At 40.5% G+C, this 16814-nt stretch overlaps 1 long non-coding RNA gene across 1 annotated transcript in view; it reads left to right on the top strand.

Moving 5' to 3' along the window:
* Nucleotides 1-15392, top strand: part of LOC147572680 (uncharacterized) — a 35488-nt gene extending 20096 nt beyond the window's left edge. The window contains exons 2-3 of the long non-coding RNA XR_015245877.1: nucleotides 14132-14170; nucleotides 15343-15392. This is a non-coding gene — a long non-coding RNA (uncharacterized LOC147572680). The remainder of the gene's footprint in view (nucleotides 1-14131; nucleotides 14171-15342) is intronic.
* Nucleotides 15393-16814: the final 1422 nt, after the last annotated feature.

The following is a 16814-nucleotide window of genomic DNA, read 5'->3' as shown; positions in this document are numbered from 1 at the left end:
ATTTGCAACTACATGGATGGAACTAGAGGGTATTATGCTAAGCAAAATTAAGCAGTCAGATAACAAGTATTACATGACTTCACTCATATGAGGACTTTAAGATACAAAACAGATTAACATAAAGGAAGCAAAAATAATATAAAAACAGGGAGGGGGTCAAAACATAAGAGACTCTTAAATATGGAGAACAAACAGAGGGTTACTGGAGGGGAGTTTGGAGGGGGGATGGGCTAAATGGTAAGGGGCATTAAGGAATCTACTCCCGAAACCATTGTTGCACTATATGCTAACTAACTTGGATGTAAATTTAAAAAAAGGGGGCGCCTGGGTGGCTCAGTCAGTTAAGCGTCCGACTTCAGCTCAGGTCATGATCTCACGGTCCGTGAGTTCGAGCCCCGCGTCGGGCTCTGTGCTGACAGCTCAGAGCCTGGAGCCTGTTTCGGATTCTGTGTCTCCCTCTCTCTCTGACCCTCCCCCATTCATGCTCTGTCTCTCTCTGTCTCAAAACTAAATAAATGTTTAAAAAATTTTTAAAAAAAAATAATAAATAAAGTGGTAAAAAAAATAGTTTTGGTCAATAGACTGAAGTGCTTGATAAGTGCTTTGAATTCTTTGGAAGAGCTAAAAGAACCCATCCTGTCAAGTGAAAAGATTACATCTTGAGTTCTTTCCCCCTAATGTGTACTAGGCATAAAGACACTACAAATAACTAGTAGAACCAGGTATGTCTCTAAAACACATTCCAATTTCATGAGCAACTTTTCATCTCCATCACCGCCTTTGTTGAGTTCATCACCATCTATCTGAGAGACTTATTGCATTAGACTCCTGTGCCATCTCCATTTTGCCTCTCTTGCTCCTTTCCAACCCATTCTTCTCATAATAGGAAAAAGACTCTTCTTTTTTTTTTATTTTTTATTTATTTATTTTTTAAAAAAAATTTTTTTTTCAGCGTTTATTTTTATTTTTGGGACAGAGAGAGACAGAGCATGAACGGGGGAGGGGCAGAGAGAGAGGGAGACACAGAGTCGGAAACAGGCTCCAGGCTCCGAGCCATCAGCCCAGAGCCTGACGCGGGGCTCGAACTCACGGACCGCGAGATCGTGACCTGGCTGAAGTCGGACGCTTAACCGACTGCGCCACCCAGGCGCCCCAAAAGACTCTTCTTAAAATACAAATCTAATCATGTCATTCCTCTGCTTGAAATGCTTCAGTGACTTCATTATTTTCCTTAGAATAAAATCCTACCTACTACCCTGGTCTACAAAACTCAGTGTGACCTGACCTCAACTGATCTCTTCAATCTCATTTTTCAAGTCATTCTCCCCTTGCTGGCTGTGCTCTGAGTGTCCAGTCTTCTTTCATTTCCTCGGGTACATAAGATCTTTCTCTCCTCGGGACCTTTGCACATGCGATTTATTACCTCTGTCAGGAGGACTGCAACCCCTACAACATTGCTTCTCCTTACAGGTCTCAGCTTGAATGTCACCATCTTTTTTTGACCTGATTCTTCCTGAATACCCTCTCTAAGATCATTTTCCTCTGCTCTTTTCTATTTTAGCCTATGTTTATTTCCTTCAAAGAACGTTTACAATTCACAACTGTTTTATATTTCTCCTTACAGTTTTTGGGGTCTGTCTTCCTCTTTATATTATAAACTGCATGAGTATTTAGGAACTGTGTTGGGTTTCCCCCCTTCTCTATTGTATCTTCAACATCTTCCACAGTGCGTGGCATATAGTAACTGCTCGAAATATATTTGTTGATTTTATAAACAAATGAGTAATAAGATAAAATAGAAGTTAAGATGCTAATTTTCCAGTAGTTTCACGTGGTTCCAGTACTTTCTAGTTGTTCTATGATGGATTAGAAGGCAAACCTCCATGGTTGATACTATGTCATTTTAAGCAAATCATTTAATCTTTCTGCTCTTTAGTCTTCCCATACATAAATAAAATATAATCATACCCTATATGTTTATGGAAACATCAAGGCAATTTGGGAGTGATGGTGAGTGACCATACTACTAATTACTCATGCAAATTATGTATGTATGTGTGTGTCTAAGAAAATTAAAAGTGTTATCACCTGAATTTCTTTTCCCTGAAAACCGGGACATTTGTCTATACAAACTAATAGAAGTTTATCTGGCAATAGCTATGATTGCATTAGAAAAAGATCTTTTAGTAAATCCCTATGAATCAATTTGTATTTCTTCTTCAATGAAGGTGGGGGTGGAAAAGGGGCTTGCAAAATCTGAAGGAGCTGGGAGGAAGTGTTTTGAAATTGTGACTGTAGAATTCTGTTTTTAACTCTGTCTGGATGATTAAGATGTACAGTACTGTCAGAAGTTTCCAAAGCTAATCTTCATAGGCCTGGGATCACAGTTTCTGGAACTTCTTTTTCTAATAGTGTGATTTTTTATACTTTTATACTTTCTTTTATATTTTTTTTACTTTATTAGTATCTTACAAACTTTATTATATTTATGACACTTTGCAACGCATTTTCACATTCATAATCATGGGAGAAATTATCAATATTTTAGAGGTATGGAAACGGAGATTAAGTAATTTGCCCCCAGGCCACTTACTTGGCGGAAGGCATTGGGTGGGAGATGGAGGTAAGGTGGAGAGGTGGACAGGTACTCTCAAAGCCTTTGGACTTCTTATGCCTTACGCCATTTCTCTCAGAAGTGCTAGGTCTGCTAAACTGACATTTCCTGGTGGCCCTAATAGAGATCTGCAAGTAAGTAATGGAGGTGAGTTTATAAATGGTACCACTCAAAAAAAATCTATAATTGGGCAAGCATCTGGAGTATTGATCTTAGTGATCTTGCCAATATTCATATATAAAACCTCTTTTCTTTGGTTTATGACTTATTGCATTTTTGGAACACTTGATACGCTTTTTAAAATCATGACTACACAGTTCTGAAAGATTGGTCTATTAACTATTTTGCCACCTAAGTTCAAACGATCTTGATCTCCTAGTGCCCTCTACTGAAATAGCCATAGTATAACAACTAATTTCTTCTAAGATACAGTATTAAAAGTTCTAAGGATACCAAAACGCCTCTAATTTGGTAGTGACTCTTCAACAAATTCTTATTTTCTAAGTATATTATATTATATTATATTATATTTATTATATTATTATACAAAGAAATTATACTGCCAGTACCTAGCTCAGTGAAACTCAGAGGTTACTCAATAAGTGTTTGGTGAATTAATTTACGTGTACTTTGGTTTATTCTAGCAGCTTTCATGTGACCATCTACTGTGGGATTTTTCTACAAAGTAATACCATTCTTTTGCGGTTTCAATAGGTCCTCATAATTTTCTCTTCTGTTCCTATAGCATTGCCTTGAGACTTGGCAGCCAGAGTGATAGCTAATCTTTTCCCCTCTCACCCCATAGATTGCCATTTTTGGTTTTGCCAAAAATACATAGAAGTTTACAAGAACGTGGGCTCTTGAGTAAGACAGATCTGAGTTTAAATCCAGACTGCCACTTCCTCAAGCAAGTTTCTCACCCTTTTAAAGGTCTTCCCATATGTAGAATGGGGAAATAGTCAGACCCAACTCCGAGGATGATTGTGAGGATGCAAATCATATGATGCAAATAAAGGGCTTGGTACAATGCTTGTCACTTGGCAACTGCTCAGTTATTTTTAGCTTTTATTATTTATTATTTTTGTTTTTAGCTTAGGCAGGTTTGGTCTTGAATACTGAATTCACTGGCAGAGTGAATGCATGGGGAAGACCCTCTGATTGTTGCTATACTTGACAGCCTTTGCAGAATGTATCTGTCCAATAAAAATCTATCTACAGCAAGAAAATTTGTGAAGACCCCCGCCTTCTAGAATTCTTTTTCGTATCTCATGTTCTAAAAATTTTCAGCCAAAAAGACTTGTCGTGGATTCCTATCCTTTGGGGCTTGTTTATACATATCAATCATTTTTATTAGCTCTTCCTCATTCTTTGTGAATTATCTTCATTTAATAACATGTGAGGGACCTGGAACACAGAGAGGAAGAAACTTGGAAATCATGGAAGTGGAAGAAGATAGAAGCAAAGTTTTATTTCTTTCACCATACTAATGTAAAGGAGTTGGCTATATTTTAATTTTGTTTTATTTTAATGAAAGAAAAATCTTGAGTTTGTTGAGATTTTTAATTTAAATTTTTATCACATTCATGCATGTACATTGTTTAAAAGGCCAAATAGTATTATAAGGTTTATAATGAAAAATGCAAGGGCATCTGGGTGGTTCAATCGGTTAAGCATCTGGCTCTTGATTTCCGCTCAGGTCATGATCTCACCATTCATGAGTTCAGTCCCCACATCAGGCTCTGTATTGACAGCACGGAGCTTGCTTGGGATTCTCTCTCTGTCTCTGTCTCTGTCTCTCTGCCCCTTCTTGCACAAATGCACACACCCACACTTTCTTTCTCAAAGTAAATAAATAAACTTAAAAAAAAAGAAAAAGAAGAATGCAATCCTTGGTCCCATCTCTCCCCCCAAACTGCCCCCTCCCTCCATTTCCTAGCAGTCACTGCTTTCAAGTCTTGCATCTGGCTGCTCTGGGATTAAGCTCATATTTCTAAGTAACATGCCTATAGAGCATTTCTTAATATTTCCACCCCACATTCATAGGCACGTATACACTTCTACTTCCCTTCTCTCCATCCCCCCTCGTCTAGTCATGTTGTTAGATGAATACTTAGTATTTGTTATTATGACTTTTATATACACACTACTCACAGTTCAACTAAGTATGAAGGCTCTTCTTTTTCTTTCTTTTTTTATTTATTTATTTTGAGAGAGACAGAGAGAGCACAAGCCAGGGAGGAACAGAGAGAGGGCGAGAGGGAAAGAGAGAGAGAGAGAATCCCAAGCAGGCTCCACACTGTTGGTGCAGAGCCTGATGGTGGGGCTCAAACTCACGAAGCCTGAGATCATGACCTGAGCCGAAATCAAGAGTTGGATGCTTAACTGACTGAGCCACCCAGGCGCCCCTTATTTTTCCTTTTTGGTGCTAGTTTTTATTTTCCCTCAGTTAATAGTTGCCTGGTGCCTTCACTTAGTTTGCTACATGATTATGACAAGTTTTCCTCCCAACTCTTAGGAAGAATTTAAATATCCTCTCAGAGCATTATATGTATCAGGAAAGCCACTGGTTTCTTTACATCTTAAGATAATCATCCTGTAATTCTCCAAGGTCTTGTTCCAATCTGGGTTCTGCCGTATAGTAGTCATCCAAGGTGACTGTTTGCTCCATCTAGTTGAGAAATCTCTTTGCCTGGGTGCTTTACTGGACTCTGTTTCCTGGGTCCTCTAGCTCCCTCTGTCCTGGATATAGTTCCGTTGCCCCTCTTTCCTCCTTAACTCCTGTACTCTTTTCTCCACTCTGCTGTGTGCCTTCCCTAAGATGCTGACATGATTCTTTTTGGCCTTTGATTGGGTTTGGTCAGTGGGAGACACAACACTAAGTCTGAGGGAGGGAAGAAAGTGAAGACGAGGTATTTATTCTCCTGACTCCTGCCCTATGTTTAGAGCCACAGCTCCTGACAGGTGGCCCTCTTCATAGGCATTGTCTCCAGATTCCAGTAACCCCGCTCTCATTTTGCCCCTTTAGGCCTAACGGTGTTAATAGGCTCAGAGTGCTGCACTACCCCTTATTGCTTTCCCAAAACCCTGTCCACACCCTCTAAAACGGTCCCTTTATTAAACTCTCTTCAGTTTGAGTGTGCCATTTAGTTCATCCTTTCTTATTGGTGACACATTCTCTAGCATCTTCTTGAGAAAGGGCGCATCAGAAGTGATTTTTTTTTAAATACCTCATCTAAAAATGTCTTAATTTTACCCTTACACATGACTGATGATTTGGTGAGGATTCAATTCTAGGTTATAAATCATATTCTCTCATATTGTTGTTTTTGCTTTATGTTTTCTAGCTTTGATTATTGCTGTTGAAAAGTCTGAAAATTTTCTGGTTATTCACCCTTTGCATGTGACTCTTTCTTCTTTCTTTCTTTCTTCCTTTTATTTTAGGGAGAGAGAGTGCAAGCAGGGGACAGGGGCAGCGGGAGAAAGAGAGAGAGAAAGAGAGAGACAGAGAGAGAGAGAGAGAGAGAGAGAGAGAGTCTAAAGCAGGCTCCATGCTCAACTTAGAGCCCAATGTAGGGCTCAATCTCATGACCATGAGATAATGACCTGAGCCAAAATCTAGAATTGGATAGTCAACCAACCGAGCCACCCAGGTGCCCCATTATTATTTTCTGTCTAAGAGCTCTCACAATCTTTTTAATTTTTTTAAGTTTATTTATTTATTTTTTTTGGGGGAGGGGCAGAGAGAGGAGATAGAGAGTCCCAAGCAGGCTCTGAGCTATCAGCACAGAGCCTGAAGAGGGAATAAAAATATTTTTAAGTCACTATATTCAGAACAGAGCCCCCCAAAATTGTAACAATGGGGTGCCTCGGTGGCTCAGTCACTTGAGTGTCTAACTTTGGCTCAGGTCATGATCTCAATGGTTCGTGGGTTCAAGCCCCACATCGGGCTCTGTGCTGACAGCTCAGAGCCTGGAGCCTGCTTCAGATTCTGTGTCTCCCTCTCTCTCTGCCCCTATCTGACTCATGTTCTTTCTCTCTCTGTCTTTCAAAAATGTATAAACATTAAAAAAAATTAAAAATAAAAAAAATAAAACAATCTTCTGTATATATGTCCAGATTAAAAAAACAAAAAGACTGTAAAAGAGCAGAGAGTCAGCTGTGAGACAATATTAAACAGTCTAGGATATCTGTAATTGGAATACCTGAAGGAGATTTCACTTCAAATATAAATAAGCAGCTGAGAATCATCAGACACTTGAGAAAAGTTTTTAACATGGAAGAGACCAATAGAAATAGTCAAAAGGAACTTGGAGAAAACTGAGACAAATAGGTAACAGAAAAAAAATCCTACTAAAAAATGTAATTTAACATAAGTGTATAGGAAATTACTGAAGAAGTCATACACGAAATTTCCTATAGCTGAAAGACAAGTTTTAGGACTGAATGAAACTCATTTTGTACTCAGCACAACAAATTTTAAAAACCCACATCAAGGCACATCATTGTTGAATTTCAGACCTGAGATTAAGAAAAGATTATGAGAGTGGCACCAGGGTGGCTCTGTCAGTTGAGCGTCCAACTCTTGATTCAGCTCAGGTCATGATCCCTGGGTAGTGGGACCGAGCCCCACATTTGGCTCTGTGCTGTCAGCCAAAAGCCTGCTTGGGATTCTCTGTCTCCACTCTCTCTGTCCCTCCCCCCCTTCTCAAAATAAAGAAACTTAAAAAAAATTTGTATCCTTTCAAAGCTTGCTTTTAACTTTGTTAAGTGAGACCAGAGTAATCTTTAATACAGAGCTAATTTTTATCCCACTGCTGGGGCAATGCCCCCATGAATTATAATTTTTCACCTTTGTGAAGATGGCAGAACAGCATGGAAGTTTTTTGTGTGTCCCGCATCCATGAAATACAGCCAGACCAACACTAAACCATCCTGCACACCTAGGAAACTTATTGGAGGATTAATACAACAATCTGCACAACCTGAACCACAGAACTCAGCAGGTACGTGGCACGGAGAGGTGAATTTGGGGAACGAGAAGCCGCGGAAGCTAGGGAACTGCTTTCGCAGGTGGAGAGAGGACAGAGACTGGGGAGGGAGGGAGAATACGGGAAAAGCACCCCTCCCCAAAAGCAGCTGGAGAGAAAGTGGAAAACTGGAAACGGCTGCAGGGACTAAATTAAGAAGGGAGAAAGGAGAAAGGAAAGGATTTAAATTCCATTAAGACTGTAAACAAGGGGAGTGCAAAGGCTGCAACTCTGCAGCTCCGTACCTCGTGGTGCTCTGGTGGGAAGGGCGAATACCCAGGAACAGAGCGGGGTCCAGGAGGTTCTCGGACCACACGGGGAAAAGAGGTTCCACTGCTGGAAGCCCATTTGGTAGAGACTGTTGAAGCCCCCTGGTCCCAGCAGACGCCAGAAGGCGGCCACATTCGCTGGTGCTGGGGCAAGGTCCTTAAGGGTGAAGCCTGGTGCCAGACGTGTGTTGTGATTTTCCACAATCCCTAAAATGCTGCTGCTCACTGTCTCGCAAACTTTTTCTGGGGCAGGCTGGCACCTGACCGCAGTCTCAGAGCACCGGCAGCAGCAGGGTCCAGCAAGCATTCCTGGGTACAGCCGGCATTCGGGGTTGCTCAGTGAGACCCTCCCACAGAGGGGCAGAACGGGTCAAAGCCGCAGTCCTTCAGAAGTAAGGGGCTGGGGAAAACAGGCGCACCTGAGACAAAACTCCGGAGAGAGGTACTGCTGGGACCTGGCCACAGACAGTGAAAAAGCAGGGAGTGGGCGAGAGCTGAAATCAGAGGACGGGTGTGCGATTGCTGATCCGGGAGAACAGAGTTCCGATACTAGAGACTAGGTAGCTGGGTGACGCCATTTTCACGGCTCCCGCGCATGCGCATACGCACCTACGAGCGCCACAATGCTCCACCCCAGTAGGCTATCAGCGCCATCTAGTGGAGAACAGAGCCGTTACACTGAGCCCCACCCAACTGGGCCAACCTCGCTCTTCAAGAACACATGTCTCACCGCTGGCTTAGTTTATGGACTATAAAGCACTTCATAGTCTGACTTCTAGGGGAAAACAAAGTAATTTCAGTCCTATTTCAATCTGTTAGCAGGTCCATCTATTCAATTTTCTTTCTTTTTTTTTCTCTTTTTCACTTCTTTTCTTTTTCTTGAATACAGAAAGAGAAAAACATTTTTATTTTCAATTTCTATTAAAATATTTTTATTTAATTTTCTTACTATATTTTTTACTTTTGTTTAAATTTTTTCAAATTCTATTTTACTTTCATCATTTTATTTTAGTCTACTTCAGTGTATTCACTTTTTCAGTTTTTCAAATGATTTCCTTTTTCTTTTTCTTCTTTCTCTTTTTTGTTTCTTTTCTTTTTCTTGCTATTTACTTTCCTCTTATGACCACCTTTGCTGTGTCCCAGAGGTTTTGGGTTGTGGTGCTATCATTTTCATGGACTTCCATATACTTTTTAATTTCCTCTTTAACTGCTTGGTTAGCCCATTCATTCTTTAGTAGGATGTTAGGTGGGAGGGTAAATCAAGTCTCTTTGCTCCATCTTGGCTGAAAACAGAAGTCCTTTTAAGTCTTTAAAAAAAAATAACACACTCACACACACACACGTGTGTGTGTGTGTGTGTGTGTGTGTGTGTGTGGATTTAATAGGATCTGCATAATATTGTGCATACCGTTTTGTGTCCTGCCTTTTTCAGTAATTGTGTATAGTGATCATCTTTGAATATTTTAAACTATTTTAGAAGTATAAATTCAAAATTCAAAATGTAAAATCCTTAAAACTCTTAATACTGTGTGTATTAATACATCACATTTTAGTGAAATGTTTATAAATGTATTCTTTTAAATGATGGCATAAATGCCACTCTGAAGATCTACAATTTTTGTCAAGCAAAGCTTTGAGAAATTGCCCATGTATTTTATTCTCAGGAATCTCGTAATTATTAATTACTACCACAAATGTCTTGTGTTAAAAAGAATTAACACTACCTCTCTGCAGCTTAATATGGTGATTGTATCTATCTGGTCTCCAATGGTTAAATGCTGCCATTTGAGCTCCTCCATTCACCTCCCCTGCTATCTTACTATTCTATGGAAATCAAAAATTCCCAAGTTCATGGCAACATTTCCTACAATCAACATTGCCTGCAGAGGACAATCAATACAGGGTTTTTCAAGGATAATGAAGATCCTATCACCAAGGCATTTGTTGACTGATTAAATCTTTCCTATTTAATAATTTATTAATGTTTTGGTGAAAGGAATGCTACCTAGGTGCCCAGGAGGTTAGTGTGTGACTGAGAATCTCTGCCTTAATATATCCATTTCCCTAAACCTTAGGTTTAATTTTTATGATATACCAATTCAGTCTTGCATTTCAGTTTCACTTACTATGGGCCGCCATTGAAGCCAGGTCCACTACCAATCAAGCAAAATATTAGTCGCACCCAGGGACTGAACAAACATATTAAATCTCCAATCCTATATTAATCCTATATAGCACCTCTATTAATGACTTTGGCCAGACCCAACCTTATTGTTTTTCCTTTGGATGACCTCTAGAATATACTCTAAATATGCTTCACAGATTTTTGACAATACAAGTTGTCCTTTAACTGTTAGATTTACTGTGTATTTCCTCACCTTCAATAGATACTGCAATTTTTCTTCTGAGCTATATGGGAAATTAGTTATTGTCGTGGCTGAAGCTTTGGTAGGATATTTGATGTGGATCTTGAGGAGGTAGGTGTGTTCAAATTTTGGGTATTGTCCACATATAAATTATATTTAAGCCATAAGATTGGATGTGGCCACTTACCAAAAAAATGAGTACAGATAGGGAAGAAAAGAGGTGCAAGGGCCAAACCCAACTTTTAGAGATCTGATTGAGGAAGATGAACCAGCAAAGACGGAATGACCAAGAGGTAAGGGGAAACCTGATTCCTACATGCAAGCGAAGAGTGTGTTTCAAGGAGAAAAGAGAGATCAATGAACTGAGAATTAACCATTGGCTTTGGCCACATAAAGTTTATTGCTGATCTTGACAGGCAGTTTGAATTGAATGATGGGGGAATACTGTGATTGGAGTAAGTTTAAGAAAAGACGTGGAAAGAACCTGTAAACAGAATGTAGGCAATGCTTCTGAAGAGCTTTGTTATAACAAGAGTAGAAGAATGAAGTGGAAGCCGAAGGAAGATTCTGTCACTCAGGATAGGATGTTTCACAGCATGTTTCTATGCTCATGTGAATGATCCAGTTGAGATGGAAGAATTGATGTGCAAGAGGGTGAGGGGACAATTACTAATGTCCTTGATGAAGTATGATGAGCTGCAATGGCATCCAGCGCTCAAATGGAGGGGTTGGCTTTAGGAGCCCAGACAGTTCATTTTTAGGAACAGGAGGAAAGACAGTCTCTGGGCACAGATGTAGGGTGGGCAGATATGGTAATGTTAGGAACTTGTAGAAATTCTCTTCTGAGTGTTTTCATTTTCTCAGCAAATTAGAAATGTCAATTTGAAAAGAATTACTTTTGAAAATTTCACTAAAATTTTATGAAGATTTTACACAACTTATTTTTCAAATTAACTTATTGAGGCATAATTTACATACAGTAAGATGTATAGATCATATGTTTGTAACTTGATCAGTTAAGACAAATGTACATTTCCATGTAAAAAACACTCCAGTCAAGACAAACACAAGATGATTCTATCAACGCAGCAAGTTCACTCCAGCCACTTTCTGTTTAAGCTCCTCATCCCTCTCCCCTACTCCCCTTTCTGTCCAGAAATCCCAGGCAATGATTGTTCTGATTTTTATCACTATAGATTAGTTTTACATATTCTTTTTTTTTAAATTTTTTTTAACATTTATTTATTTTTGAGACAGCGAGAGACAGAGCATGAGCTGGGGGGTGGGCAGAGAGAGAGGGAGACACAGAATCTGAAGCAGGCTCCAGGCTCTGAGCCATCAGCACAGAGCCCAACGTGGCACTCAAACTCAAGAGCTGTGAGATCATGATCTGAGCCGAAGTCGGACACCCAACAAACTGAGCCACCCAGGTACCCCAGTTTTACATATTCTTAATCTTCATATGGATGGAATAACAAAGTATGTAGTGTTTTGTGCCTGGCTTCATTTGAAATAATCCATTTTATTATGTATATCAGCAGTTCATTATTTGTTATTGCTGCATCGTATTCCATGTAGGAACACACTACAATGAGTGCATTCATTCTCCTTGGGATGAACATTTGGGTTGTTTCAAGTTTGGGGCTATTATGGATAAAGCTACAATAAACATTCTTGTGCTAATCTTTTTGACAACTGTTTTTCAACTCCAAAATGTGAACATTGGGACAGACCTTTTCCCTTAGCTACAGGTTCATGCACCCTGTTCCCTACATGAAACACCACTTGAATGATTCCTAGATTCCTTAAACTTAAAATGTCCCAAATTGAACTTTCCCCCAAAACTAATCCTCCAGTATCTCCACTCTCAGAAACAGAATCACCCAGTAGCCCCTGCTAGAAACTAGTAATCACTCTTAACTCTCCTCTCCCTCACCTGCAGTGTCCAATCATTCTGTTGATTCTTTCTCCTAAATATCTGTCAAACCCCCTCATTTATCTACACTACAGTCCAATCCTTTATCTACACAGAAAAAAAAAATTTTCTGACCCTCAAAGCTGATCATCTTTTCCCTGTTAAACTCTTCCATAATATCCCTTGACTTACCTTTAGGATAAAAACCAAACCCCTTAGCAAAGCTTATAGTCATGATCTAGCCCCTGACCACCTCTGTAGCCTGATCTCTAATCTCCAGCCACAGTGAACATGTTTGTATTCTGTAAATGTCCCTTATTGCTTCTTATAAGAGCTCTTCACTTTGTCTAAAACATTCCCTTACCTCTTTTTGTTTGCCTGGCTAATTCCCAGCAACTTTTAGGTTTCAGCTAAAATTTCACTTCCCTTGGTCTGTCATCTTTGATCCCTAAAATTAAGGCCAATTCCCCTTACTTCCATGCCTTATAGCACACACTTGATTATAGTTACTTGTTGAGTTTATTTCCCCGTAGCTCCAAGACAAGTCTTGTTGTTCACTGCTGCATTCCCAATGCTTAGCAAGTAAATAGCAAGTCAATAAATATCTGTGAATTGAATGAATGAATAAATAATGTTTAATGGGCTTTAATGTCCACTGCCCATATTTTACAGCACAACTTCCTCATCTGGAACTTTTATTTTGATTTCATTATTAGTTGAATATATACTCAAGATTTCTTTAAGGGAGAGAATATGAACGTTGTTCTATTCTGAAGCCTCTCATGTTTTTCTCTTGCCATCACTCCTAAACACGTTGCTTCACACTTGGTTCACACTTAAACAATAGCTTGGATTTCAAATTTTATCCCTCCAAACTCTGTTACAAACTCTGTTACAGTGGAAGCTCTAAATGAAGACTACCTGATGTTTGGTCATTTATAAATGATCTGTCTTAGTCTGTCTGAATGCTTATAAAATTATTTTCATCTCATTCCCATCTCCCACCAGATATGTCTAGAAGTGGTTGGGGCACCTGGGTGGCTCAGTCGGTTGAGCGTCCGACTTCGGCTCAGGTCACGATCTCACGGTCCGTGAGTTTGAGCCCCGCGTCGGGCTCTGGGCTGATGGCTCAGAGCCTGGAGCCTGCTTCCGATTCTGTGTCTCCCTCTCTCTCTGCCCCTCCCCCGTTCATGCTGTGTCTCTCTCTGTCTCAAAAATAAATAAACGTTAGAAGTGGTAGCTTTCCCCATTTATTTTGTAATGTTTCTATTTTATTTTACTAATATTTATTATTTTTTTAGTGTTTATTTATTTTCGAGAAAGAGAGAGACAGAGTGTCAGTGGGTAAAGGGGGCACAGAGAGAGGGAGACACAGAATCTGAAGCAGGCTCCGGGGTCTGAGCTGTCAGCACAGAGCCTGACCTGGGGCTCGGGCTCATGCACTACGAGATCATGACCTGAGTCCAAGTTGGATGCTTAACCAACTGAGCCACCCAGTTGCCACTGTTTTTCTCTATTTTAAAATCTTCTTTTAGGTCCAAACATTTTTTTATCAGTTTGTCTTTGATTTACTATTACTTTGTCCAAATTCTTTTGGGTTACTCCTCAGACATACTTGTAATCCTCAGTTTGGGTTTTTTTTTTTTAACTTTTAATGTTTTATTTATTTTTGAGAGAGACAGAGTGTGAGCAGGGGAGGGGCAGAGAGAGAGGGAGAGGCAGAATCCGAAGCAGGATCCAGGCTCTGAGCTGCCAGCACAGAGCCTGAAGCGGAGCTCGAACCCATGAACCGTGAGATCATGACCTGAGCCGAAGTCGGACACTTAACTGACTGAGCCACCCAAGTACCCCTCTCAGTTTGGGTTTTATCTCATCTTCTCTTCTTTTGTTCCTTCTGATTCTCTTTTGTACAGGCCATAACTTCTCGCTTTCTTATTTAGGATGTCAAACAGATTTCTAAATGAAAATCACTTTCAGAGGTAGGTAAATCTTCTGGATTATGTTACTTCTCCCTTATCTATATTATTTTACATATCTTTCTTGGGCAAGAAGAGGGTTTGGGTGCCCAATGTGGATCAGGATTGGGGGCAGGTTGTGTGCCTGTAGGCAGAACTGGCCAACAGTTGTGGGGAGGGAGCAAAGGGGAGCCCTGTCTACGAGCCTTGTTAGGGAGCCTTGAGAAACAAACAATAATCTGAAACATGAAATCTGTGGGGGAAAATGAACTCAAGAACTGGATCTTTTTCAAGTATTTTCAGGCAAGACTGACCTTAGCTAGTAGGTTCTAGAGACAGAGCCAGGGATGTTAACATGAAGAAATTAAACACACAAGCATGTGATACCTTTTCATAGTGCTAGATTTGGAGGGAATTAAGACCTTAGGTTAGTTTGGGTATTTTTCCCACTTTATATTCCCACCTATATCCAACATATCTGTCATACACCCAGGCAGGAAATATGGATTTCCTTTCGTTCCACTCTCAGATTTCTAACTAGAGGCCAGATTAATACACCCATGTCCACAGTAATTCCCAGTGATTTTTGTCTTCCATGGCCTTGCTATACTGTGATAGGACATTGTGGTCCAAATGTCACTACCTGAGATACAGGAACTAGTTGGTTCTCTGACAAACCAAACCAATGGAATTCCTGATCTATCATCAGCTCTGCAAGCATGTGACCAACACTCTGCCTATAGACTTTGTTCACAGGGACAAATCTGCCAGGACAGATGAACTAGCACCTGCTCTCCATCCCCACCCCATCCTTCCCTACAAACTTTTGGAAGTTGCAGTCTCCAGATGCATGCAGGAAGATGATAGCCTCCAACAGTACCATAACCAAAAAGATATGGCTCCACAGAAGGACCAGCTGCTCAGTCAATCTGCAGCTCTGCATGGACCCTGACGTTCTGAGTCAGCAAGCTGACAGCAGGGGAAGGATGCTCAGACTCCCTGTCTTCTTTCAGATGGGTAGATCTGCTCTGTGTAATGATGCAGAGCATGAATGGGCCACCGATTGTTTTTCTGAATCCAACTTCATCAGCCTTATAAGTTGGAGTCTTCCTCCTGGCAGTAAGAGGCTTGTCAGTTTTTGTGATCTGCATTGGTATGACTTTTATAATTTCTCTTTGTCTTTTTATGTGTTTCAGGCAGCAGTCGGGAGAGGCTGAATCAGGGGCTGCTGGCCAAGTACCATTTATTTTTTTTTTTTTATTTTTTTTTTTAATTTTTTTTTTTCAACGTTTATTTATTTTGGGGACAGAGAGAGACAGAGCATGAACGGGGGAGGGGCAGAGAGAGAGGGAGACACAGAATCGGAAACAGGCTCCAGGCTCCGAGCCATCAGCCCAGAGCCTGACGCGGGGCTCGAACTCACGGACCGCGAGATCGTGACCTGGCTGAAGTCGGACGCTTAACCGACTGCGCCACCCAGGCGCCCCCCAAGTACCATTTAAAGCTAGAAATGCTTCATTGATTTTTATCGATACCGCATCAGCCTGTTCTCCACTCCTCCAACCTCCGACTGCAGGATTTCCCAAGGCACAGGTTTTGGTTGGCTGCTCAGTCTTCAGTCTAGATTAATGTACTCTTACACCTTCACATCTGGTACCTGGTGAGTCTCAAACTGCTGTCTCCAGTCCTGTTTTCTCATCTGAATTGTGATCCTGCTTAAAAGACATTTCTACCTGTCTACTCCACAAAGTTATTGTGTCCTTGATGGATGTACTTTTACCTTATTTATTCAAATTGCTAAACTAATAGAGCCCCAAGTCATCAGGACAGGAAATAAAACACTTTGTGCACGGGCCATTTGGTTAATCTGTGGGAGGCATAACCCCATTTTCATTCCTTTGTTTCTTGGAGAGGAGAAAGTGTACCATATATTTGCCAAGGGTATAGAGCATTTACTTCATCGGGCAGGACCACACCCCCGCTTCCCATCTCAATATAGCATGATCCCCTAGCTGGCAGTGTAACTGAGTTTTCAGTAGCCATGTCACTGTTCTTTAGGGTTTGCACCAACTGCTTCTGGGTGGGAGGGTGCAAGACAAGATCTGTAAATTGAATGAGTGTCAAACTGTTGACTCACAGAATTCATTAGCCTAAAGTAATGTTGTATGGAAAATTCATATCATGTAGGATATTTTCAGTTGCAAGAAACAGAATACCCACTGACTTATAGTTCTTGAAATTTTTCCCACGAGAAGGATATCTCTTTTGCACTGTCCTTCAGCATTCGTCTAAATGGAGTTGAATGTCACAGAAGTTCATTTAGAGTGAGAGCTACCATACTGTGCAGAGCTTTCTATAAATTTGGTTGGATTTTTTTTTCTCTTGAGGCAAGTGATCTTAAGGATGTATCCATGAGGTCACAGAAGTAGGATGTGGGAGGTCCAATAGAGAAGTCAGAAAAAAAGCATGTGGAGTGTAAGCCACTGCATGTATAATTTCTTTGTGACTTTGGCACCTGTTTGGGTGTAGTCTTGTTTACATTGTTTCCACTTGATGATGGTGTGCTGATGCTTGGCTTTATGTCTGGCTAGACGATACTAAGTTCATGATGAAAACGAGGTATCTCAGGGGCATGCATTGAGTATCTCTCAGGGATCAATAGTAAGCC

Source organism: Puma concolor, chromosome E4, assembly GCF_028749965.1.
Source record: "Puma concolor isolate L17-30 chromosome E4, mPumCon1.1.hap2, whole genome shotgun sequence".
NCBI classification, from domain to species: Eukaryota; Metazoa; Chordata; class Mammalia; order Carnivora; family Felidae; genus Puma; species Puma concolor.
This window is presented reverse-complemented; position numbering and strand designations above follow the sequence as displayed.